Below are 26,139 nucleotides of genomic sequence, written 5' to 3'. Positions count from 1 at the left end.
AGTATTCCTACAGTTACTGTTATACAGGAATGACTGACGCATTCCTACCCCCAACCTGGAAATGGCATGTCATTGAGAGGCTTTCATAACGTTTTTTATAACTATTCCTTTTGAATTCTTTTTCATAGTACACCTCAATACTTCTCGTTTGGTAAGTTCTCAAATTGTTACAAATATCACCATATATTGTATACGAAAGTCATAATGTCTGGTTACCAAATGTCACCCTATAATGTTATAAACCAATGTTGCCTGTACTGTCCCTGTGCTCTGGAAAGAAAATTCAGCTAGATTAACAAATGCAAATATATTCCCCAATACTAGTCACAAAATTATTACAGTGATAGTGAACCATGAAAGAACAAAAATGGTGGTAACTCATGCATGGTTAATAGGCTTGTTTTGGCTTAGGGTTCAAGTTAGTGAAAGGCTGAGGTCTTCATCAGTCGAATTTGAATGTAATAATGTTAAAATGACCCAGCTGTCAAAATGATCATACTGTTAGCTCATTAGCTTCCTTCTTTCAGTTCCTTTCCCTGCACCCCTTCCGTGTCTATGTTGAAATCAAACATATATTTTATGTATGAGTTGTTTCGGTAAGTTTTAATGAAGTGCCTATTGACTGCAGGATGCATATATTACTGTTAGACGACGCTCACTTGTGACATACCAGGAGCAACCCCAAATCCAGTGTGCCTCACAGCAAATCCATAAGATCCCCAAAGTGCTGCCTGAGTACAGGAGACCAAATAAATCAATGGGGAAAAAAACCCAAAGGGGATCGATCGGACACCGGGTCCGTTCTCCCCACGTTGCGTTTGTCGACCCATGAATCAGCTGAGCATGCTGGGAATCCATGAGCAGAACATTAAGCAAAAAAGAAAACCACACAAACACACACGAGGAATGCTTCGAAGCTCTCCGGTACAGCGGGTAAGCATCTACTAGCATCTGCTAGTGGGCCTGAATGCCTACCCACAACTATTAGGTCTCACTGAAACCACGTGGAAAAAGGAAGCGTCGCGATTCAGCGGCGACCCAGAACACAGAACGATTTATATTTTTCCACATTATTGTGAAAAAAAAAACGGCTCTACAGAGAAATTCTTTGTAACACAGTAACATTTTATGCTCTATTCCGCCACTGTTTTCCCAACAACGCATCGTGTGCACGGCATCAAATACGCCTTCCTGACCACCGCTGGGGCCGTCATTTGATAAACGGCGTTCACCCCCCACCCCTGCTCTTCTGTAATTACTCTGTGGAGCGTGTTGTTTTAATACCTTCCTGCCAAAGCGGTTAGCGCGGCTAATCAATGCAGCGCTGCGAACCGGCTGCCTTTAACAAACAGAAAATTACATCAAACTTATCTGAAGGCGGCACTCAAGCGGCACACTGAAAACAGCGAATTCTATTCAAGAATTGTGCGAATCTGTCACAAACATGTCCCATGTGCTGTGTCTTAAATATAGCACCTCCAAAATATCACCCTGTTCTGTAAATATCGAAGCTATTTAAAAGAGATTTTATTGAGCCCAAAGGACCTTTATCCAGTTTGATGAACAACGGCAGCTTTCTGAGGGCGTAACCGTGAGTGAACACCCGGTCTTTGAAGATTCCCTTAAACCATTCCCTGGTCAAAGTAATGAAACATATCACACCACAATATGGAACTATCACTACAAACTGGAGGATACACTGGACTACCAAGAAGATCAAAAATTCTTCCTGTGATGACCTGATGCCTGGGCAAAGTGAGACCTCATTAGGGAATTCTACCAAGAGGTCAGCGAGCACCAGTGGTGTATTCTTAGTTAGTCTGTCCAGCAAACATCATAAATCAAGTTTTGTGGTTCTGAGACCTTTGCATGCACACTTCAATAAATAAGTATTATTGTTTTATCTGCCTAAACAATGTTATAGTGTTTATTATGTTATCACTATGTTTTTCAGTTTATTCAGTAGCTTTTTATTAACATAGTCACAATTTGGAGCATTTGGGACCACAAGGTCCCAAGAAATCTGTAGATGCTGGATGTTAAGTTACCTTTATCACCCGACAACAATGAATACCAATAACAACAACTGGGGGTTAAGATTGTGCTATTTATTTATGGCCATTTAGTTATCTCAAAAATACAAATATTTACATATCCATCTGTAAAGAAATCTGATTTAACGTGCATGATAAAAGCAGAAAAGGTGTTGTGCCTGTGACTCATCTATGTACTAAGATCTTAATTGTAAATTGTACCTTCTTTGTGAGGTTTAATATGCTTTTATACTTTATTTGTGTTACTTGCGAACCACCAACAGCCAACCAATTTTCTTGTGTGTGTGTTAACAAACATGTTTCTGATAATGATAAAGTGGTTAAACATGCATAAATCCCAAGACTACTGCATTCTTATGCAATTCAGAACTCCAGATGTTATTAATGAAAGATCTCATCATGAACAAGCTCTGAAATTTCAATACATGCGTGTATTCTGTGTGGATTATGCAGAATGCAAGCAGATAGGAAGATTTTCAGGCCATTTGATTCTGGCAACAGCTCATTTCCAATTTTCTCTGTTGAAAGACAATAACACAAACAGAAATACGAAGAGCCATTGTGCTGGTTTTCTGCCTCCAGAGTAAACTGCCTATTTAACATCCAGCAAGTCTAACGCTCCCACCTACATTCAATCAGGTGCACAAAATAAACGTCAGCCCAGGCAATCATTTTCAAACCTCAAAGCACACATGGCCTCGATGCACAAGACAGCTGCAGTAAAGTCTGCTTCTATAAAAAAAAAAAAGAATTTTCACAATGGAGGCATTGTTATTGGGACGCTGTGTTTTAAATCATTTTCATCACCTTACGTCCCCTCACTCCCCTTCACACACCTGACTGCTGCACTCCTCCAAGCGCTGTTCTGAGTGCTGCCTGGTATAATGAATTTTACTGGCCACAACTGCCATTCGGCTTTATGTTCTGAGCAATCACATCCAGTCTCTTCCTATCTCCGGCTCCCCGCGGGCTGACACCACAGCAGCAGTGCTGTGTTTACCTTCTGCGTCAGGAATTTCCCAGCAGTCTCTACCCTACCCCCCCCCCCGACCCCCCGACTCTCTCCTACGCGCACCGTCCACCCCAGCAGGATTTTAATTAAGAACGCAGCAAGTGGGAGGGGGAATAACCACGACAGTAAACAAGCCCAGGTCTCTCTTCCTCCCCGCCCTCTCTGCCATGTCTCAAATCCAACATGTCTAGAATGAGACATTACAGAGTGGCAGGGGAGCCCTGACTCTGGGTAATTAAATGCCTTAACTGGGCCCTCACAGCTACTTTCATGAGCTTGTGGAGATGCATTTTGTGTGTGTGTGTGTGTGTGTGTGTGTGCACGTGTGTGTATTCATGTCTGACACTTCCATTAGTTTCCTAGTTTAAAAAAAAGTCCATCCTTGAGGTCTGACATCCTCTCACAGTCTGTCAGAGAGCCTGAGTAGCAGAAGGTCTATGTGTTAGTGTGTGTGTATATATCCTGTGTGTGTGTGTGTTTACACACTAGTTAATGAGAGCCCAGGGAACAGCACAGCTTAAAGAGCCCAGGAGGCTTGCCTCAAATCTGACAGAAATGATCAAAGTCTCGCCGGGCCTTTGCGGGACCGCCTGTGTGTTAGCGCTATCTCCAGTCATCAGATCTCTTATCAGTCAGCATGGCTCCTTTAGAAGAAGCAGGAAGAGCCCCCAGTGCCAGAAAGAAACAACTTGAAACGGATTGGGGACAGAGTTGGGGGGCTGTACCCCCTCCCGCTGATAAGCCGAGCAAAATGGATATGCAGGCCACAGACATCTGAACTACATACATAAGCAATACACACATACAGGACAAAAGTTTGGACACACCTTCTCAAGGTGTTTTCTTTATTTTCATGATAGATTCTCACTGAAGGCATCAAAACTATGAATGAACACATGTGGAGTTATGTACTTAACAAAAAGCGGAGACCTGACCTCCACAGTCACCGGACCTGAACCCAGTCGAGATGGTTTGGGGTGAGCTGGACCGCAGAGTGAAGGTAAAGGAGCCAACAAGTGCTAAACACCTCTGGGAACTACTTCAAGACTGTTGGAAAACCATTTCAGGTGACGACCTCTTGAAGCTCATCAAGAGAATGCAAAAAGTGTTCAAAGCAGTAATCAGAGCAAAGGGCGGCCATTTTGAAGAAACTAGAATATAAAACATGTTTTCAGTTATTTCACCTTTTTTTGTTAAGTACATAACTCCACATGTGTTCATTCATAGTTTTGATGCCTTCAGTGAGAATCTACCAATGTAAATGGTCATGAAGTCCATAAAATCACAGCCATTTTGGCCGACTGTAAGATGGCGAATGGCTGTCTCTAAAAGTGAGCCGGGGCTACACGCTGCGGGACAGACACGGAATTCTGGGACAAGGGAATATAGAACCACACTGTGTGCCGTTTAAGCCTTTCTGCTGCTCCCTTCTGTGATTAGCATCATACCCGAGCCGTCATATCTAATCCTGTCCAGAGGTTCTGGGAGGTGAGAGCAGTTGACTTATTTCATTTGAATTTCTTTTGAGATCCTCATTGTTGCTCTTAAACTCCCATTCAGGCTGCTTTTAGCCAAATCTGTTGCAAAAGTTGCATGTGAACCGACTGCTCCTGGACACAAAGAGCATGGTGCAAATTAACTAGGAATTTTAGTTGCTGCAACATATTTTGTTCAAATTTTTTTTTTGTAAATCAAAATTGCATGTTTGAAAATGAAAGAATGCAGACAGACCCAAGTTGGATCTGATTTGTGTGGCCAAAGAATGTCATTGTACGACTTTATATATTCATTGGATGCAATAGTAAAAAACAAGATAAAATAATATAGAAATATAATTTATCATGCAGCCTTAGCAGGAATGTAGAGCATGCAATTTTATTGGTACCGTAATCTGCAAACAACAGTTGTGGAAAAAAAATTATAGTCACTTCCTCCTCTCATTTTTAAAGGCAGGCGCCATCCTTTTCTCTGTCAGCATTTGCTGAAGGAACAGGTCCTTGCAGAGCTACAGGGGCTGTCCGTTTCTTCAATTTGCAGCGAGATTTGGGTTAGATTTCGCTCCCCCTGCAGATACTTGTCTCCTCAGAGGCAGCCCCATTTATCTGCGCACCATCCCTCGATAAGACACAAAGTCCTTAGCCAGCGCTCTGGGGGAGACAGAAGTGTTTGTCTTTTCTGAGCACAGGTTCCACCTTTGATAAGCTTTTAGAGCCCAGAAGATTCACCCATCACTGGCCACCGAGAAGAGATGCATGGAGGCCAATCGGCAAATCCAGGAAGCCCTTTCTAAAATGAGAGCATTAAGAAAGTGACAGGAGGATAATGCAATCTAAAAAATGAGGGGTAAAAGGGGAAGCAGGACTCGTGGGCCCGAGGAAGGCCTGCAACAGTGACACGGCCTGTGTTTAATAAATCAAAAGAGATTGAGAACAGGATTAGGGATTAAGGTCAGAGGAAAATAAGAAAGGAACCCATGGATCTTCAAAGAAAGAAAGAGCAGGTTACATCCATCCCATCCAAATTTCAGCAGACTGTGTGGAGGGAAGGGAGGGGCACCACTGATCAGTAAAGAAGGATATAGAGAAGCACTGGGAAATCAAGAGAGGGCTGGATGGAAGAAAAATTAACACAGCAGCAGATCTTCATCAGTTCTCATCTTCTGTGCAACCCTTCTAAAGGAAAAAAAGAAAGTTAACGCCATTAATGACTGCCAAATTGTTGTAAAAGCTACTTTTCAAAGGCTTTTCCTGGTGGACTGTCCACAGACATAATAAAGACAGCACAATTGAATGAAGCATCGGAAAATCTTCAAGCCACTGCATTAAATTGCATGAAATTTCTGTGTGTGTTTGAAGGCTAGCAAAGGAGATCAATATCTGTCTAAATGAATTAAACTTAAATGTCACAATGCTATCCAACTGTCATTTAAAAATTTTACTACAATTATTTCATTATTTAAACACTTCAGTACTACAATTACTACAGTACTACAATCCGGATCTGCCAAGGTGCCACTGAGGTGCCACTGAGCAAAGCACCGTCCCCACACACTGCTCCCTGGGCGCCTGTCGTGGCTGCCCACTGCTCACTCAGGGTGATGGGTTAAATGCAGAGGACAAATTTCACTGTGTGCACCGTGTGCTGTGCTGCTGTGTATCACATGTGACAATCACTTCACTTTCTTTGCTTGTTACATGGGCCGTGAGGATTTGGCAAAAAACTAAAAAATCTCGATTGTAAAGTATATATACACTGGAGCACTCCAGAGGTCTGAGGCAGGGCTAAATGCGGAAGTATCCTTAACTGAAAGCTTGAAAAATAAAATTTTTATTTTTGTAATGCCAACATAGACTAAAAATGACCCCTATAAAGAATGAAAAAGTAACCTTATCCATGTTTTTTATTTATTTACTTCCCATTTTGAGCATATATATATTTGTGATACTGTAAACATCCGCACTTCTGCACAAAATGCTGAGTCCAAATAATGAGATATTGCCTAATGCATAGCGAGATGCCTTCCAGCATGATCCAGGACTGATCCCACAGCCACGTCACACGAGGGACAAATAGCTTAGACTCAGTATACTCTGAATTCTCAAAATCAAGCATAAACTTTCAAAATCACTTGCCTACAAGTTATAGATTTTAAAATATGATTTCTTATTTTTTGGTTGCTTTAGATCCGTTATCATTCTGCTTGTCCATGAAAACCAGGAGCATGTGTGACGCAACTTTTGCAACAGACTTAAAGTAAAGTGAATTGATTGTCACATGTGATACACAGCAGCACAGCACACGATGCACACAGTGAAATTTGCCCTCTGCATTTAACCCATCACCCTGAGTGAGCAGTGGGCAGCCATGACAGGCGCCCGGGGAGCAGTGTGTGGGGACGGTGCTTTGCTCAGTGGCACCTCAGTGGCACCTTGGCGGATCGGGATTCGAACCGGCAACCTTCTGATTACGGGGCCGCTTCCTGAACCGCTAGGCCACCACTGACTTGGCTAAAAGCAGCCTGAATGGGAGTTTAAGAGCAACAATGCGGATCTCCAAAGTCACCTGCTGTCACCTCCCAGAACCTCTGGACAGGATTAGATATGACGGCTCGGGTATGATGCTAATCACAGAAGGGAGCAGCAGAAAGGCTTAAACGGCACACAGTGTGGTTCTATATTCCCTTGTCCCAGAATTCCGTGTCTGTCCCGCCGCGTGTAGCCCTGGCTCACTCGCCATCTTACAGTCGGCCAAAATGGCTGTGATTTGATGGACTGCTGGAGCGAATGACAATTGTTTCTCTAATTACTTCACAGTTTGCCTGGGATGCATTCTTTTGTTTGTTTGAGCACGAAGCCAGCGGGAGACTCGATATGCTTAGCAGGTGGGTTGGTGTGGGGAGGTGGGGGACAACAACATTTACAGTCCTTGCGCGAAGCAATCTGCTGCATTCCCCCGAGACACGGAAATACCGTAAAATCCGGGCGGACTGCGAGTGGTGGCTGCAGTGAGCCGAGTCTAACAGGAAGCGGCGTTGCCGGCGAGAGCGGTACAAGCTGTTTTTTTGGCCGACTGTTTAGAGGTGATGCTGCAGCGATGCCAGTAAAACCCAAACTGTGCTGCTGGAACTAAAAGACTCTTAAAACAGAAGGGCGAGGGATGGAGAGGGTTGGACGGATAAAGGAAGTGGAAGACGGGAGATGATGAAACAGTGGGGTGGAAGGATGGACTGAACTGAAAGAGCAAAAGAGACCATTGGGGGCACAACACAGGAGAGGAAGCAGGGAGGAGAGGAGGAAAATGAAGAGAATGTGAGGGGAAGTGAGGGTGAGAGAGTAGAGTGTGTGAGGGGGTGGTGTTTGACAGTAATTCGAGAGGACAGCACTTTCAATATTCCTGACCAAGGCGTCAATGGTAAGGGTGAACTGTCTCGCTGCGGTTGGCCTCACATCACTCACTTACACACATAAACCCAAACACACACACAACGTGTATGTAGGGTACCAGGCTTAAAAAGAACCCTGAAATAGATTTTCTGAAATGACCGCAGTAACAATTTACAGTGTGAAAAGGCTGTACGAAACGTGAAACAATCGTCACGGCTGGGTACCCAAACCCCAAATCTCAGCATCTCTCTGTAAGTGCACATGTAGGGATCTACAGTTGCTGGTGACTGGCTGCATGACATAAATGAAAGTGATTGTTTTTGTCATTATGAAGAACAGCAAGCACAACACACGGTGCACAACAAAATATGTCTTCTGCATTTAAATTTACATTTACTGCATTTATAAGATGCCCTTATCCAGAGTGACTTACAACAGTAGTTACAGGGACAGTCCCCCCCTGGAGCAACTTAGGGTTAAGTGTCTTGCTCAGGGACACAATGGTAGTAAGTGGGATTTGAACCTGGGTCTTCTGGGTCATAGTTGAGTGTCTTAACCACTAGGCTACTGTATTTAACCATCACCCTTGGTGAGCAGTGGACAGCCATGACGGGCGCTCGGGGAGCAGTGTGTGGGGACGGTGCTTTGCTCAAGGGGACCTCAGTGGCACCTTGGCGGTTTGGGATTTGAACCCGCAACCTTCTTTACCCGCTAGGACAGCACTGCCCCCTAATGAGTCAGGAAGAAAACAGCTCGCGTTTCATTTACTTCAGAGCATGGCAGTTAAAATGTCACCTAGTTATCTGTGCAAGTTCCTGCTCACCATTTGTTTTGGCGACCTTTCATAACCTTTCACAGTTTCATAATGAACCATAATATATTTGATTCGTTAGATGAGTCCCATTACAAAATGGCACAAAATACATATGTGGTTCCCAGCCCTTTTCAAAACATTCAAGTCCATTCCTACTTGCTTTAAATCTAACTGCACTGCAGTCATCCCACCCGCCTCACTCACTCTCTCTCTTTTCATCCACCCTCATTCCTCTCTTACCCATAGTCTGCCCATCTGACGCTCTCTGACCCCTGACCTCCTTTTCTCACCTCCTCTTTTCTGTGTCAGTGTGTTGAATTTCACCGCTCTGTAAGCACTGCCCTCGGCTACTGTCCCTGATTCTCACTACAGCAGGGCGGCATGTGTGGTGTTGTGTCCAGTTTCCAGGCAGACAGGAAGCCTGAGTCAGATTAGGAAAATAAAGTGCTCTCTTAGATACAAGAAAGTGTGTGTATGTGTGTAAGTGTTTGTGCATTCCGCATCCTTTCATTAAAATGTTTCTGATTAGCACAGGCAGACCAAGCACACCATTATGTAAATCCGAGGTCGCTTATTTTGAACATGAACACGACTACACCAGTGAGGAAAATGACAAAGCCATGGAGCTTCAGGAAATCACGGAACAACTGGTTCATACAAAAAAACAATTATAATACATTGTATATATGTAGTAATTCCATTTTATTTAGCAATTATTATTATTTCAACCCAAAGCCTTCATCGTTTGTTGCCTTTCTGCTTTTTCAGGTGCACAGTGTGCCTTTGCCACATCTGACAGGTGACCTTATTAAACATGTTCTCCCAAAATGCACTTCTTACAACACTGTTCTGTACAGTATGTACCTGTGTATCATACTGGAAATGTAGTACAGAGTTGCCAGTGTTTATGTGACCAATAACCGTGACAGGCCCACCACCTTGTGTAGGAGACCGGGTCGCCGCAAGAGGAAAAGAGAAAGGTTGGCAGGCAATGTCAATCACCGAATAAAGTTTTCCTGTATTCATAACAATGGAGGGATACAGCAGACTCCAGTAATGGTGAATAAGCAAGGAAGACAAAAGCTTAGTATTTGAGCCCACCCAATTATGACAGGAGTTTAATGAATTCAACCCAAAGTGAAAAATGTTTTTGAGAATATCTTTGAACGTCTACTGGGAATTCGGCCTCATTTTGAGAGATGCTACCACCTCACAGTCAGAGCTCCACATGCTGAGCTACAAACACAATGTGCCTGTCAGATACTGTGGTTATCCCCATATCACATGACAATAAACTTTTAATTGGTAGTTTTTGACATGTTTGGGAAACATGGAAACGGAAATTTGTTTTTATATATTTATCAGAAAATACTGAAATTGAAATAAAATATTCTTTTATGGTAATATGTTTTTAGACATGATGTAGGGCCCTTTGATTTCCACAATGCGGAAAATGCGGGCGAAGTTGTGGAGTCAAACAGTTCCAGTTGATAATGCAAGTGGTCACAACTTTTTTTGTGTTCCCCAATGTTTACTTATTTTTTTTATGTTGTTAAGAAATGAAACTTTTTTTTACAAATGGAAGAATATGTAATATTGTGAAATAGTTATTTGCATGAAATGCACATATCATTTACATGTTAATGGTTTACAAAAGCAAACAGTAAATGCCCAAGAATTTTGTTTAAATGTGATTTGCCATAGTGCATTTGTTCTTTTTTCTCTCGTCCACTCCATAATCACACAGTTTTTAGGTGAATAAATATGTTTCTGATGTAAAAAACTGAATTTAGGAAAAATTAAAACAGATTTCATAGGGCCTTAATTATGTACCATTGAGTATATAGCAGTGCTGTTTGTAAACTGTTCACTGAACACATTCATATTGAATGAATCATTTAAGAACAGAGGAAACTGGCTGTTTTACAGAGATTTACAGGACGCCGCCACTCACAAGGCCCAGTGTCAGTACAAAATTCACATCATCTGTCAGTCAAAAAACTTGAATGCATCAGCCATTGGGGAAAAATTATAATGGGTATATGTGAATGCAAAATGGATGCAGAGTGGACACACAGTATGGCTGGTGTTGCAGATGCAGCTACTGAAGCATGTTTGGAGTTTAGATAGACAGACAGATATAAACTGTTCAACATAAAAAATATATATTTGTACAAATTGAACAGAAATTCTTTTTCATTTTGTTTTATTTGTTTAAAATTCGTTTTTATTTTAGTCAACCATAAATCATGATAAATAGAGAACACAAACTCTCGAAAGATGTCCAAAGAAAGCAAAATAAAGAGAAAGCGTGAGCAGAGATAAGAGAGTGAAGCTGTACAGTCAAAAACAAGATGGAAGAACAAACAGCACGGTTTGTTTTTCCGGAATCTTCCATCCAGCTCTGTTCCTTTGTCCGTCTCAAATAAGCTGGCGCGCTCTCCTGTTGTTTTTCCCCCGACTTCAAAGGACTTCAGCTCTGGTCTGACAATCACACACACACACACACACACACACATCCATCCTTCACATCCTGATACACTGAATCCTCAAGTTACGAACAAGTACTGCACGCTTTTCAAGTGTGTCTGAGAAGCCATAAACTTCAAAGAGGCAGACGAAAGTACTTTAGCAGCGAGAGCACACACATGTCAAAGCTAACTGTCGCTGCAGCTACATCCCACATGCCACTGCCTGAACACCAGAGAAATGGAGGACCGACAAAGAATGTCTACGAGAGTGTGACAGAAACATTGACACAAAGAAATAGGGTAAAACAAAAAAAAAAACAGGAGAAGAACGAAAAGAAAAAAGAACATTGATGAGAGACACGTAGCCGGTGTCTTCCAGACAGTCAACTGGCTGCAGGCAGCACGGGCTGCCCTGATACAGCGATCCCAACTCACTCTGTCTGACAAAATACATACAGGGCGAGAACTCTAATTGGTTCACAATGAGTAGCCGGTAAGTATCAGTATCTATATAGTACTAATATTTAAATACAGATTATAGATATTGTATGTTTATTACCTAAGTAAAAAAGAAAAAAACTTATTACCTAAGTTTGAAAAAAGAAAATGGTAAGAACTATAAATGGTTATCATCGTCTTCATCCGGTTATCTGGGTCCGGGTCACGGTGGCAGCATCCCAAGTAGGGAATCCCAGACACCCCTCTCCCCAGCCACCTCCACCAGCTCCTCTGGCAGGATCCCAAGGCGTTCCCAGACCAGACTGGAGATATAATTCCTGGGTCGACCCGGGGGCCTCCTGCCGTCAGGACATGCCCGAAACACATCCCCTGGGAGGCGTCCAGGAGGCCTCCTCTCGATGTGGAGGAGCAGCGGTTCTAATGTCCGAGCTCATCGCCTTGTCTCTAAGGCTGCGCCCAGCCACCCTACCTAGGAAACTCATTTCCGCAATTCCGTTCTTTCTGTCATTACCCAAAGCTCATGACCATAGGTGAAAATTGGGACGTAGATCGACCCGTAAATCGAGAGCCTTGCTTTCTGGCTCAGCTCCCTCTTCACCACAACAGCTGCCAATGTTGCCCCAATCTGCCTGTCAACCTCCTGCTCCCTCCTTCCCTCACTCGTGAACAAGACTCTGGGATACTTAAACTCCTCCCCTTTTCCAGTCGAGAACCATGGTGTCAGATTTGGAGGTGCTGAACCTCATACCAGCTGCTTCACACTCGGCTGCAAACTATCGACCGGACCCTCCTCTCTAGTACCTTGGAGTAGACCTTTCAAGGGATGCTGAGGAGTGTGATCCCCCTATAGTTGGAACACACCCTCTGGTCCCCCTTCTTAAAAACGGGGACCACCACCCTAGTCTGCCACTCCACCGGAACTGCCCCCGATGTCAGTGTAATGTTGACAGCCCTACAACATCCATAGCCATGAGATACCCAGGATGGATCTCATTCACCCCCGGGGCTCTGCAGCTGTGTAACTTTTTGACTCCCTCAGCAACTTCTGCCCCTCCTTGGAATGCGCGTTGGTGAGATTGAGGAGCTCCTCAAAGTATTTCTTCCACCGCCCGACTATAGCCCCAGTCGACATCAGCAGCTCCCCATCCCCACTGTAAACAGTGTGAATGAGTTGATGCCTTCCTCTCCTGAGGTGTCGGATGGTTTGCCAGAACCTCTTTGGAGCCGATCAGTAGTCTTTCTCCATGGCCTCACAGAACTCCTCCCATGCCTAAGATTTTGCCTTGGCGATTGCCACTGCTGCACCTTGCTTGGCCGTCCGGTACCTGCCTGCAGCTTCTGGAGACCCACAGACCAGCCATGCCCTGTAGGCTTCCTTCTTCAGCCTGACAGCTCCCCTAACCTCTGGTGTCCACCAGCACGTACGGGGGTTCCCGCCACGACTGGTACCAGCCACCTTGCGACCACAGTTAGCAACAGTCGCCTCAACAATTGCAGAGTGGAACAAGGTCCATTCGGACTCAATGTCCCCAACTTCTCTCGGGACGCAGTCAAAGCTCTGCCGGAGGTGGGAATTGAAGACCATCTTAACAGGCTCTTCTGCCAGGCATTCCCAGCAGACCCTCACAATACGTTTGGGTCTGCCAGGTCTATGTGGCATCTTCCCCTGCCATCTGATCCAACTCACCACCAGGTGGTGTTCAGTTGACAGCTCCGCTCCTCTCTTCACCCGAGTGTCCAAAACATATGGTTGCAGGTCAGATGGTATGACTACAAAAATCAATCATCGACCTGCAACCTAAGCTGCCCTGGTACCAATTGTACCTATGTGCATCCTTATGTTCGAACATGGTGTTTGTTATGGCCAAACTGCGGCTTGCACAGAAGTCCAATAACAAAACAGGTCATGCTGTCATTGCCCACATGAGCATTGAAGTCCCCCAGCAGGACAATGGAGTCCCCATTCGAAGCACTATCAGGGACTCCAAAAATGGTGGGTACTCTGAGCTGTTAATTGGTGCATAAGCCCAAACAACAGTCAGGACCCATTCCCGAACTGAATGCGCAGGGAAGCTACCCTCTCGTCTCCCGGGAGAAAACCCCAACAAACAGGCTGAGAGTCTTGGGGCTAACAAAAAGCCAACCCCAGCCCTCCGCCTCTCACCCGGAGCAACTCCATCAAAAGAGAGTGTCCTCACTCAAGGACTTGGGTTCCAGAGCCGATGCTATGTGTCGAGGTGTGTCCGACTATATCTACCGCTCAACCTCTTCCACAAGCTCCAGCTCTTTCCCCACCAGAGAGGTGACATTCCATGTCCCAATAGCCAGTTTCCTTGTCCAGGGATCGGACCGCCAAAGCTCCCGTCTCAGTCCACATTGCACCGGACCCTTCATGTTCCTTTACCTAAGACCAATTTGTCATGGGAGACCCTACCGGGGGCACCAAGTGCCCCAGACAACATAGCTCCTAGGATCATTAGGGCTCTCAAACTCCTCCACCACAATAAGGTGACTGTTCAAGGAGGAGACTATAAATGGTTAAATGGTTAAATAAGGCAAAAAAATATTGATTATAGCAATTTACAGAATGCAAGGAGAGCAAACAAAGGAAAATCTAACACAGATTTAGTTCCCTTTTGCATCAAACCAGCAAAATTGAGTATGGGTCCACTAGCACAAAGACAAGGCTTTTGTAGGATTACTTTCAGGTGTATGATCAGCCCAGCCACTGGGGAAGCGTGTGACCACGTATTTCTTGGTGCAGGTCCCAACCCCGGGGAAATGCTTCATTTACTGAAACAGTAACAGCTGTATAGGCGGCTTTAAACTCGGTGGGGATCAACACCAACTCTGCTCTGCTAGGTGAGGTTGTGGAAGACACAGGTCATACACCATGGAAAGACTGAATACAGCAACAAGACACAAGGTAGTTATACTACATCATCAAGATCTTTCCCAGACAAAGACTGCAAAGCAGACTAGAGTTTCAAGATGTTCTGTTCAAGCTCTTTTTTTTAAGAAGCACAAAGAAACAAGCAATATTAAAGATATTTCCCTATGAAATTGTAAGATGGCCAGCAGTGCCATCAACTCAGGACTTGCACAAACCAGTGTGACCCAGGTCCACCCATCTACTGTGGCCAGAAGTGTTCTTCATGGAAGAGTTGCAGCCAAAAAGTCATACCTTCATACCTTCTGCTGTGTTAACTAATGCACGTCTGAAAGCCTCATTCATTTTCAGAATCACCCGAACAAATTGATATATAGAATGACCCAGATGTAGTGAATTGAGGATTATTTGACCAGGTAACATTTGAAAGAAAAATAATATATTGTGAATTTCTTTTAATTACCCTAAAATTTTCTTAACAGTAGTATATATAGATCAGTAATAAAGCGATAACCCAAAATAAACATTCAAAGCAACTCACATACTAATAAAACCAAAACTAAAAGTGATTATAGCAAAATTAGTTCAAAGTAGTTTTGATAAATAATAATTTTTTGTCCGACATAATGATCAATGATGTTGTCTGCTGCAGGTGTTGCTTTGGTTGAAATCGGTAACAGGCATTTCTTGGTAACCTGAATAACGTTTAAAAAGCTTCCCCAGATAATAAAAACTAAATCTCTATGCACCTGGTTTGACAACGATAGCTAATCCTGTCAGTGTACACATAATCTAGCTAAAAGCATGCATGTGGGCATTAAATATTCAGAGAGCGACACAAATACTGCATGTGCTAAATTGTTCATGTAGGAACACTGGAGACCCCGTCTAGACAGCCCAATGTTTGCATCAGTGTTGTAGCTGTGGGTGGCTGTGAGCATAAGGAAAAAAATCTCATCTGTGAGAGAAAGAGGGAAAGAGAGAGAGAGAGAGAGAGAGAGAGAGAAGGGGAGAGAGCCATACTCCAAACTGACAGGTTGTATAATAATGAGGCTTTATATAACCAAGCAGAGAGGATACCTAGGTGTGACAGCAGAGGTCTTCACCAATGCCAGTTCTGTCAGAGAGCATTACACACATGTGCACATATGAACCGATGTACACTCGCATGCACACACCCCAAGCCAATCCCAGAAGTGTATTCAGCAAAGCCATTACATAGTGTGCACGCAATGCATTATTAACCTAATAATATTAGGAATAAATGCTGTGCAAAGAATTGTTAAAACATTCATATTCGAGGATCTATTCACAAACATCCGCATGCAAAGTTTTGGGTAAAAGCAAAAGAAGGGTTAGAGGAAAAGTGCATTAGTGAAACCATGAGCGAATCCAAGAAGAAGAAAAAAAGCGAACGAAGAAGAGCGAGACGTGTCACAGGGAAAAAAGCTAAAAGAAGAGGAGGTGGGGGCTTGCTTCCAGCAGGAAGAGGGAATGAGATTAGCCATGGTGGAGCATCCCCATCTGCTTCCCATCAGAACGCCGTTAAAGGACCAGACACTGCTTTGTTCACAGCTCAGGAACTGCTGAACATCAAGCTGCGTGCGTCCTATAATGGTGACGGCTAAGCCATACCGCAGCACGCTGTACAGATCTGGCTGAGAATCCTCAGGATGATCACTGGACCACGGAGTTACGTACAAACGACAGGACGGACGAGGCAGCACCTTTCAGAGATGACAGAACATTATCATTGTTCTTCAGGCATGGGTGAGTGGGTGTAAACTCAACTGCACAGAGCAATGCATTTTCCTAAAAGAATAAACAGCAATACAAATACACATTTTAAACTCTAAGGTTTCATTGGAAAGGACGTTTAATTAAAAAGAACAGACCTGTTTTACGACAAGTATATTAAATAACTACACTAGAAACGCCACTCCACTGGAGTAAAGCAAAGTGTACAGGGAAAACGTTCTCTAAAGCCATATACCATATAGGCTTCAGGGTCTGCTGCCAACATGCAATCCTGGAACAGAACCCCACAGGCCAATCAGAGTGTGTGGAAGAATTACAACTGCGGCAAATGATTATTCGAAATCTTTCAAACGAGGCATTTAGAATAAATTGAACCAAGTTAAATCTGAGAAAAACGTCAGATTTTCTTATTATGTAAGAACTAGTGCTGTCAGGGACACCCCTTGAAAGAACCATTTACTAAGCCTTTGTAACATGCTAACTTGTACATATTCCACACACGCCTCCCCATGAGGCAAATGCCTTAGGGGTTCAATTGAAACATGATGTCACAGGATCCCACAACACATACCAGTGAATGACAAGCACCAACGCTCAGTAACGGAATGAATGACGCGGCACATTCAAGGTCGACCAGGTCAGTTCTAACAATTGGCCAGGCATCTGTCCATCCATATGATTTCATCCGCTATTGCAAGAGGATGACTGCAGCAACAGATGAGCCAGCCTGTGGACAGCAGGAGGACGCCACAGACGTCCCCAAGGCTTTGAGGGGGGGGCCTGGCGGCACGAGGTGCGCGTTGCCCGCAGAAGCAGGTGGCACGCAATTGTCACGCCGCTAAGATGGGCGTTGCACAGTGTGGCTGGATGCGGGTGACCAGGAAGCTGCCATCTGCTACCAGGGTCCTGCTTTCAGGTGGTGTCAAGGTAACTACCATTAAAAAAGAATCATGAACTAAAACGCAAGCCTTTAAAAACCATGAAATTGATATCCATTTACATTTACATTTACGGCATTTATCAGACGCCCTTATCCAGAGCGACTTACAATCAGTAGTTACAGGGACAGTCCCCCTGGAGCAATTTAGGGTTAAGTGTCTTGCTCAGGGACACAATGGTAGTAAGTGGGATTCGAACCCGGTTCTTCTGGTTCATAGGCGAGTGTGTTACCCACTAGGCTACTACCACCCAACTAAATGTACCTTGAAATCTGTCCAAATCACGTTTGCAATGTTTTGCTAAAAAAAAAAATCGTTTGTTGCAGCCCTTGCGCAGAGCCACAATGTGACTGTGCTGTGAAACTCGGCCTGGACCAGATCCCCCGGGACGTCTAACTGTCTCCCCTCCACTTCAGAAGTCTCTGGCTGTCCAGCACTGTTAACTAGCAGTCGTCTCCGAACGCACATGGCCATCTGTCTGGCGAGGTGGAGAGAGGAAAATCACGGTATGTTTCCCAAGCGTCACACAAGACGTTGCGCATCTATCTATCTGCCAATTTGGTTTTGGTAACAGATGTGGTCCCAGGGTGACGATAACCCTGGGACCACACTTGTGATGTCTGCAGTTTTATCATGAGGACAGAAACCGGGGGTAAACAGATGAGGACGGAGATCAGGAGATCTGACCCTGCGCTCGGTGTTGCCAGATTTGGCAGCTTTTTATTCGGTATTTTACAGTAAAACAAAGATGAATAAGATTTCTATAGCTATTAGTCAGATTAGCCTGTTATGAGGAATCCTTTCTAATCCATCACACTCCCAGTAAGAGTTTTACCGCAGATTACAGTTTTGAATGGAATGTTAAAATTTGTCTCCGAGCTGCTATGCTTATATGTCCATCCTTGAAGTCTAAGACAATAAAACATCTTTCTTTTTATCCATCTGTCAAGCTCCATTTCGCCACAAAACCTTCACTGCATGACCAGCTGCTTATAAATATGACAGATCGTTAATTTTGTATGACACTGAACTTAAATTGAGATTAAAAAGGAGATATGAATACGAAGCAGACATAAAGCGCACCGAGCGAAATCCTCCATCAAAAACAGGCCATGAAATCCTAGAGAGGGTAAAATGGAATATTAAACTTCTGATAACAACCATACGCCGTCACTGCTGGAAATAAAGAAAAAGCACCGACTGCCTCTCAGGGAGTCCAGCTCGCAGACATCCATTCCACTCCATTAACCCCTTGAAATAGTTCTCCCCGTGACCTTTACAGCACCGAGATATACCGGGCCTCTGGCTAATTACACGGTCGTAACAAAGTCATTTTTTATGCAATGAAACATCCAGTTAAGTGACACTTCGTGTGACCTGTCAGTTGGAGTTACACTTTCAAAATGCAACTCTGATGGAACCATAAGAAATATTTGATGTTGTACTGGACGAGAACAGGTTGCTGGGAAATTTCCCCCCGGATAACATCTGCTTGTGCTTTGGACGCTGACGTCAGAATTCAGCTGGGGTCGCTACACTGCGCGTGGATCCATGGCAACAGTGACACCTCCCCGAAACCGCTGCGAGCCCGAGAACGTGAATAAATAAATAGCAAACAATAATTAATAAGTATATATATATATAAATTTTATAAAAATTTGTTTATTTATTTATTTATTTATTTTTTCATTTAAACCCCTGAACCCGGGAGGGCGCGGGCGCGTCGCCGCGGCTCCAACTCTCCTGACGGTGACGCGCAACGCGACGTTTAACGTCCAGGCGTCGCGGCGGCGACTGTCGCCCAATCCGAAGTACGGGGCGGGACACGTTCGTTAGTTAATTATTTGGTAATATTACACAGGCGGGGGGGGGGGGGGGGGGGGGGGGACACTAACATGCGCACGACTTGTTAGTGAAAACAAATGGGCGTGGCTTCTCCAATTAACAGTAGAGAAAGTCTGTACTTTCTGCAGTTCTGCAGTTTAATTGTTCGTTTTTTTATTTTTTTTGCAACTTTTTGGTGCGCCCGTGTGTCGGCCGGGATGTTATGGAATATGTCATTTAACATATTTCGCATATTTCAGCGCTTTGTAGTTTCCCTTGCGTGGACCGCGTTACGTGGGAGCGGCGTTTCGCCTCGGTCTTCGACTTGGCCCGTCTGAGCCGCTTCGCTCACGGACACGGTGCGACGGTCCCGCGGGGTCGCACACTCTGGGTCCACGGTGCTCGGAAGTTCGGCAACTTTAATTCGCCGGTAACTGCGCCGAGGCCGATGCAAGGACCGCGGCTAGGACCCGGCGCTACCGCATTCGCCACGCTTATGTCCCCCCCTCCCCATGCTGCCCGCTCCCAGTCACCCATGCCAACAACAAAAGACGTCGTCCCCTGCACACGGCGTGCGTAAACTACGTCTTAAAAAAGTGTTGAGCGATCTCTGTAGCGACGCGTCTTCCAGTTTGTCGCGCTTGCACGCGGCGACCCGGTCACCGGGGGACATTTTCTCCGCCAGCGTCTCCCGGCGATACGCCGGGGCTAGTCGGATCGCGCCCAGACCCGAACGCGTCGCTACCGACACCGGCGCAGTGTCGCCGCTCTGCAGCGGAATCTCGCGCGCCCCGCGCGCGCGTGCGTGCGTGCGTGCGCGCGCGCGCGCAACTTGGTTACCTTATAATTGGCGAACAGCCGCTGGACCGCTTGCGCGTCGCCCTTCCGACGGTGAACTTCTGTAATCCCCTCTCCGCGTTCTCCGAGTCGGGAATGTGTCGGGCGACGGTGCGGTGACAGCGGCGAGCTCGTCCGTGGCCACGCCCACACCGTCAGGTACAGCCCACGGGGGCGGGGCGCCGAGCTGCCATTGGCTGAGAGCTGCGGCCAAAGGCTTGTTTGAAATGGCGAATATGCGTTCAGCTCTCCGCGAGTGCTTCTTTATTCATTTCTGGGGCTTTACACTCTTCACATGTGTAGTAATGTACCTTACTGATATGATGCTCACAATTTGTGCAGCATGTGTTCTATGTTAAGCTCATGACGTGTGGCCAGAATCACACATTCAGCAATCAAAGCAGTAACTTTGTAATTATGCAATGCACTTATTAACGTGAAATAATTACTAGACTGTGCGGTGGATACCGAAACAATTTCTTCCATTAAAGTTCTCATCCCTGAGCAACAGAAAGTAGACTGAGTAATATCATGGTGATATATCCACAGTCACACTTTTTCAAACAGGCTTGTTTCGTATATATATAAGATACTGTTCATATGAAAGAATCTGAAAATAAGAAAATAAACGTTTGTACGGTTACAGAAGCTGTATGTTTAAAAGCAGGTAAGTAAAGGTACTCATCTTGAAAATGGTGAAAGCCCCTGCTTTTTCACCGTGGGCATGGATCGGCATGTGTAAAGTGATTTAAAGTGTGGCAGGGATTGTGTAAGGGGAAAATTTTTAAAAGTCATGAACCAAATTAGGTTCATCTTCCAAAACTTTCTAAATTGTCTTCTATGTAACCTCATCAAAGCTAAGGCACGTGCCCCTGGGGGCAGCAGAGCACGTACAATATTGATACCCACTAAACATTTGTACCAAACAAATTTATACACATAGCATATCATCTTAACGTGAAGAAATTTACACAAAACACAATTCCGATGCCATGCACACAAATTAACATAACAAAAAAAGCCCCTGCTTTTCCACGGTGGGTATGGGTTGGTATGTGTTCCCTCACCAGTCTGCACCTATGAGGCCCACCAAACTGCGATGCACTGTGAGTTCTGACACCTTTCTATCACAGCCAGCTTCAATTGTGAGCTACAATAGCTCTTCTACTGGATAAAACAACGTGCATGAATGAGCCTTGGCTTAGTTTTTCCTCCCTTGGACCACTTTTGGTAGGTCCTGACCACAGCAGTCCCAGAGTCATTTCATTCTGCTCCTTGTCAACAAGGTGCAATTCATTTTTGCGCATTTCTGCAGACTTCAAGGTCAAAATTGTAATGAGATGATCTGTGTTATTCACTACACCTGTCAGTGGTCTTAATATTATGGAGGATTAGTGTCTACTCTGATAATAAATGTACAAAGGCTTTATATAATTCAGTTCATGATATCAATAGGCCTCCCTTGTGTTAATTTAATTGGCTGTCCAAAATCTATCCAAAGACAGTGAGACATGTCCCTGGTGGACATGATATGGCAGCGGTCCGAGACAAAGTGGCCTTCTATGCATGACAAACGACACCAGCATTTCACCCATTTCGTGCTAGAGACGGTGAAGAAAGCTGTGGCGAGGAACGCCGAGGTGCGGCCCATCCGGCTGTACTCCAGATTCAGCCTTCATATCTCCTTTTCAGCTGACACAGCTGGAGAGAGCAATACAGTCAAGGCTGGCCACATGTTTGAGTGGCGAGAGGGAGGTAGGGCTGCTATTACACACTATTACAGTATATTTCAATGCCAAATTGCCACAGCTTTGTCACTGTAATGGTGCATCACAATGGAGATGGACTGAAGAAAGCTCACTGCGGCCATGTGTTTTCAGTACTATTTAGGATTTGTCCAAAATATCAAGAATATTAAAGCTGTTTTTTATCTGTGCTCCCCATGCTGTACATGTGGCCACCCAATGTACAGTGTATATATTTTTTGCTGGAGCATTATTTTGGCTGAGCCGAAATTACAACACAAGCTTCTGAGTGTGAACACGCTGTTCATGTGCAGGACTGGGAGAAATCTGTCACAACAGCAGGATGGTGCGATCGTCTGGAGGAAGCATATTTCTGCATGTTGGCACATAATGCATTCGGTAGGCGAGAAATTATCTCACACAATTTTACATCTTAACACATTGCTTTGGGTGTATGGAGGCAGGCCTGTTTGTGTGTGTGTGTGTGTGTGTGCGCGTGCACACACTCAGGTGTGTGCAGAGCGGTTCTCACAGTGGCTGCGGCTGCAGTAATTGCTAGATCTTTACTGCTTCACTGACCATGCTGCGCACCATGTTTCTAGAATTAATGAGAAAGTGATTTAAAGTGTGGCGGGGATTGTGGAAGGGGGAAAAAAAATGTAAAAGTCATGAACAAAAGTAAGTTCATCTTCCAAAACTTTCTAAATTATCTTCAATGTAACCTCATCAAAGCTAAGGCCCGTGCCCCTGGGGGCAGCAGAGCACGTACAATATTAATACCCACTAAACATTTGTACCAAACCAATTTATACAAATAGCATATCATCTTAACGTGAAAACACAATTCCGATGCCTCGCACATAAATGAACATAATAAAATAACTCTGCAGGACCATGTCCAAAATTGAAACAATTCTAATTAAATCTTATGCCTATTTACGCAGTCCAAAAATTGCACTCTTGCCGGGTGAAAAGAGCACCCCAAAAAGGGTGAAAATATTACCACAATCAATCATTCATCTGTGCATGTACGATGTTTTGCACATTGTGGTTGGTGAATGGTGTTTGTGATGTTACTTCAGTGAATGCCCCCTAATTTTATAGGCTCAGACAATTCAAAAAGGCATGAATCATTCAAATCAATCGCTGCAATCCCGAGATATTCCTGTGGATGTTGAACAGAATTACAGGTAAAAAATGTGAAAAATGTGAGTTTTATGATTGAAGAGGTGCTGGATATTCTGAATATCAACTCTCTGCCAAGCGCTGACAGGATACTGCAGGATGCTGGCATCCATAGGGTGAAAACCCCTATACACTGCAGAAAGTGCCAGGTGCCTCACTTCCAAAAAGAACTGGATCACAATATTCAAATGGCATGATACACATTAGTGTAGATATATTTTAGTATTTTTAATCAATAAATATTTTTCTTGTTCGGGAAATTGTTTTGCATGTTGATCTTTTGAATAGGGAACATACAGGATACAGCAGCTTGGTGTACATCATGTACGATCACCGTTTCACCCCTCCTGACCAGGCCATGACCCAAAATCAGCTGGTTGTAAGAATATCAAACCTGTCGCCTATCATGAGATTTATCCTCACTGTTCATGTTCAAACACAGAACTGAAGTTCAAGTAGCAGCACATGGAATCTTGGCTCAATCAGCTGTTACAAGCAAACCTTTTTTAATGTGATTTCGAATACAGCAGATTTTTTTTTGCTTTGTTCAGTATCACTACTGATCTGGGTTGTTCTGCTTCAGATATGTTCATATTCATTGTGTACTGTGGGCAGTCAGGTCACATCCGTTCATCGGACCATACAGTGTGTGAACATAAATGGGCCTTTGGGGCAGTGGTGGCCTTTGGGGCAGTGGTGGCCTAGTGGTTAAGGAAGCGGCCTCGTAATCAGAAGGTTGCCGTTTCGAATCCCGATCCACCCAGGTGCCACTGAGGTGCCACTGAGCAAAGCATTTGATGTTGACAATAGTCAGAAGTTTTATTGTTGTGTTTAAATATAGTTGATATAGGCCATACAATTAAGGAAAATGTTATGTTGTGTTTTTATTTAAAATCTGATAAGAAATATTTTGCTTTAGTTACAAGACAAAACCAGTTATCTGGAGCACCCCACCTCCCCCGTTTTCCGCCGCTGTAGCGATCACGACTAACGGGTGACTGGGGAAGGAAGCGCAGAAACAAAAGGGCAAAAGGAATTTATTACAGAAAACAACAAAAACGGCACGAGGGACAAGAAACATTCCAAAAACAAAGCCAGGCACAAAGCCAGGAACAAAAACTAACACAAAGGAAAAGTCTTAAAGTAGCAGCAAGGTCTGAGTGCTGCTTCACAGGTCTTATGGAGTCCTGATCCATTAAGCCTAATTGGTGTCAGCTGGGGTGGATCAGGACTCCATAAACAGGAGTACATCACACCTGCTGTGACTTCCCCATAGCATCCCAGTTGTCACCATGTGCCCCTTCACATTTCTGTCTGCCCCCCTCGTATATGCCTGTCTAGAAATGGCCCTGGTCACAAGTAAGTAAAAAAAGTTTCATAGTTTGGTTCCTGGGAAATCTCTACTGGCACGGTGTCCAAAACGTCACCAAACTGTCTAAATGAATCCATTTGGAAATGTTTCTATACTAATGACCCCTGTTCTCTTTTATAGCAATATGATTCTTCTCTGTCGGTGGGATAGCCAATGTTCTCAATCTGCTACTACGTTTAAACACCCACCAAGTACCTTGCCTTGGAAATGGCTGAGAGGACAGGTACAGGAAGTCCTTGTCTCCACGCACGATCCTGTCTGTAGGGGTGAAAACATGGTACACGGGTGTTGGGGAACACCTCTGCTCTCTACTGGTCCAGCCTGCCTTATGGTTGTTCATGATGGGCGGCTTACCTGTAGGGTTCGGTTTCATAAAGGTGCCGAACAAACACTGGCCAAACTGGAGAAGCAATGTGACCCAACTTCTGTGTGGTGGTGCTATAATGTGTGATTGTTTGACTTCCAATTTACAGATTTGGAGGATGGCTCCTGTTGTTAATTTGCACCTTTATCCCTGTTTTATCATTGCTGCCCCTTTGCCTTTTGCCAAGATCAGTAATAGTAGCCAAAAGAACTTAAACAATTCTTCAAGCCATATCTTCTGAGTGACTTCAGTAATCTTTGATTAGTATTCAAATGCTTCATCACATGAAATGTCCTCCGGCATTTAGAAGTGCCCAAAGAATTATTTGAACCACGCTTTCTTTCATTTAGACCTTTATCTCAGAAAGTGCCCATAATCCCTCTGAACCCTGCTGACCTTCAGCAGCTGACGCTCAGCAGGACGCAACTTTCCTTATATCCTGTCTCAGGAAGATTCTGGCCACGTATCTTTCCCGCCGTGCACTGCATTTTCTTTCACTCTTAATTGCTGTGATTTAAACACTTTGAGTTTGCTGGCGGTTCTCTGAGATTTTTGTGTGTTACCATTCCACATAATTTGTGGGTGTGGAAATGGCGTCTAAATAGGGATTATGCAACGCGCCCCAAGATGCAACCCGATTCCTTTTTAACTTCAGTCATTTCTGCTTCATCCATTTATCAAAGTGTCTGGCGACTGTGCGATCTTGCCTCGTCTCCATGGTGAATCTGTAAATTCTTTAAATCATTTATGTTACTCTCACTATTGTCCTTCATGGAATATTTAGTTGTTTACGGCTGTTTTTATATAAATTATTATATCTTACTATAGAGGAAAGCAGACTGTTCCTATGGAAATAAATACATTTTTGATATGTTTAGATTTTCAGATGTACTGGATCATTTGTGTATTTCAGTGCACTATAGTTTTTTTTTGCAGTTTAACCTGCTTAGGAGATCATTTTAAATGACAGCTTCCTTATTAAGGTGACGTATAATCCTTATTATCGTCCATGTCCTTTGATCGCAATCATTCCACCTCATGGGTTTCCACATTTCAGGCTAGGGAAAAAAAGCCCAGTGATGGTCCGAGGAGGGGCTCAGGATGATTGTCTGCCTTTGTATTCACACAAATAAACAATTTTAAAGTAATCCACTTCCACCAAGGCTCCAGTGCGACGGAAACACAAGATCTTTTTAAAAAACATGATTTTCTTTGTTGTCTCATCCATAAGAAGAAAATTGGATCAGTTATGCTCGCACTGCTCCAAAGTCAATTTTTATGAAAGCGTCTGGGGCTAATTTCTCTGTAATGTATCTAATATTTCACTCAGTCCCCTCCTTTCATGGAAGGAAATGTGTAAAAAAAAATTGGTCATGGACTAGTGGTTGTTGGGAGAAAAAGAGTCTTTGTCACATTTCTAATTTACAGAAAAGAATTAACCTGATATTTCCACACTGCAATTCATTTTCCTCCAGAGGGACCAGAGAAGCCCATGATTATGTCTGTGGCTCATTTTTTCCCTGTATGCAGAGA

At 44.1% G+C, this 26,139-nt stretch overlaps 1 protein-coding gene across 1 annotated transcript in view; it reads right to left on the bottom strand.

The window, feature by feature from the left end:
* Positions 1–20,082, bottom strand: part of jupb (junction plakoglobin b) — a 50,648-nt gene extending 30,566 nt beyond the window's left edge. Inside the window, exon 1 of the mRNA XM_028985123.1 lies at positions 19,944–20,082. The gene's annotated coding sequence lies outside the window, so the exon portion shown is untranslated. The remainder of the gene's footprint in view (positions 1–19,943) is intronic.
* Positions 20,083–26,139: the final 6,057 nt, after the last annotated feature.

This window comes from Denticeps clupeoides, chromosome 7, assembly GCF_900700375.1.
Source record: "Denticeps clupeoides chromosome 7, fDenClu1.1, whole genome shotgun sequence".
NCBI classification, from domain to species: domain Eukaryota; kingdom Metazoa; phylum Chordata; class Actinopteri; order Clupeiformes; family Denticipitidae; genus Denticeps; species Denticeps clupeoides.
The sequence above is the reverse complement of the archived record's forward strand: the minus strand, read 5'-3'. Positions and strand labels throughout refer to the sequence as shown.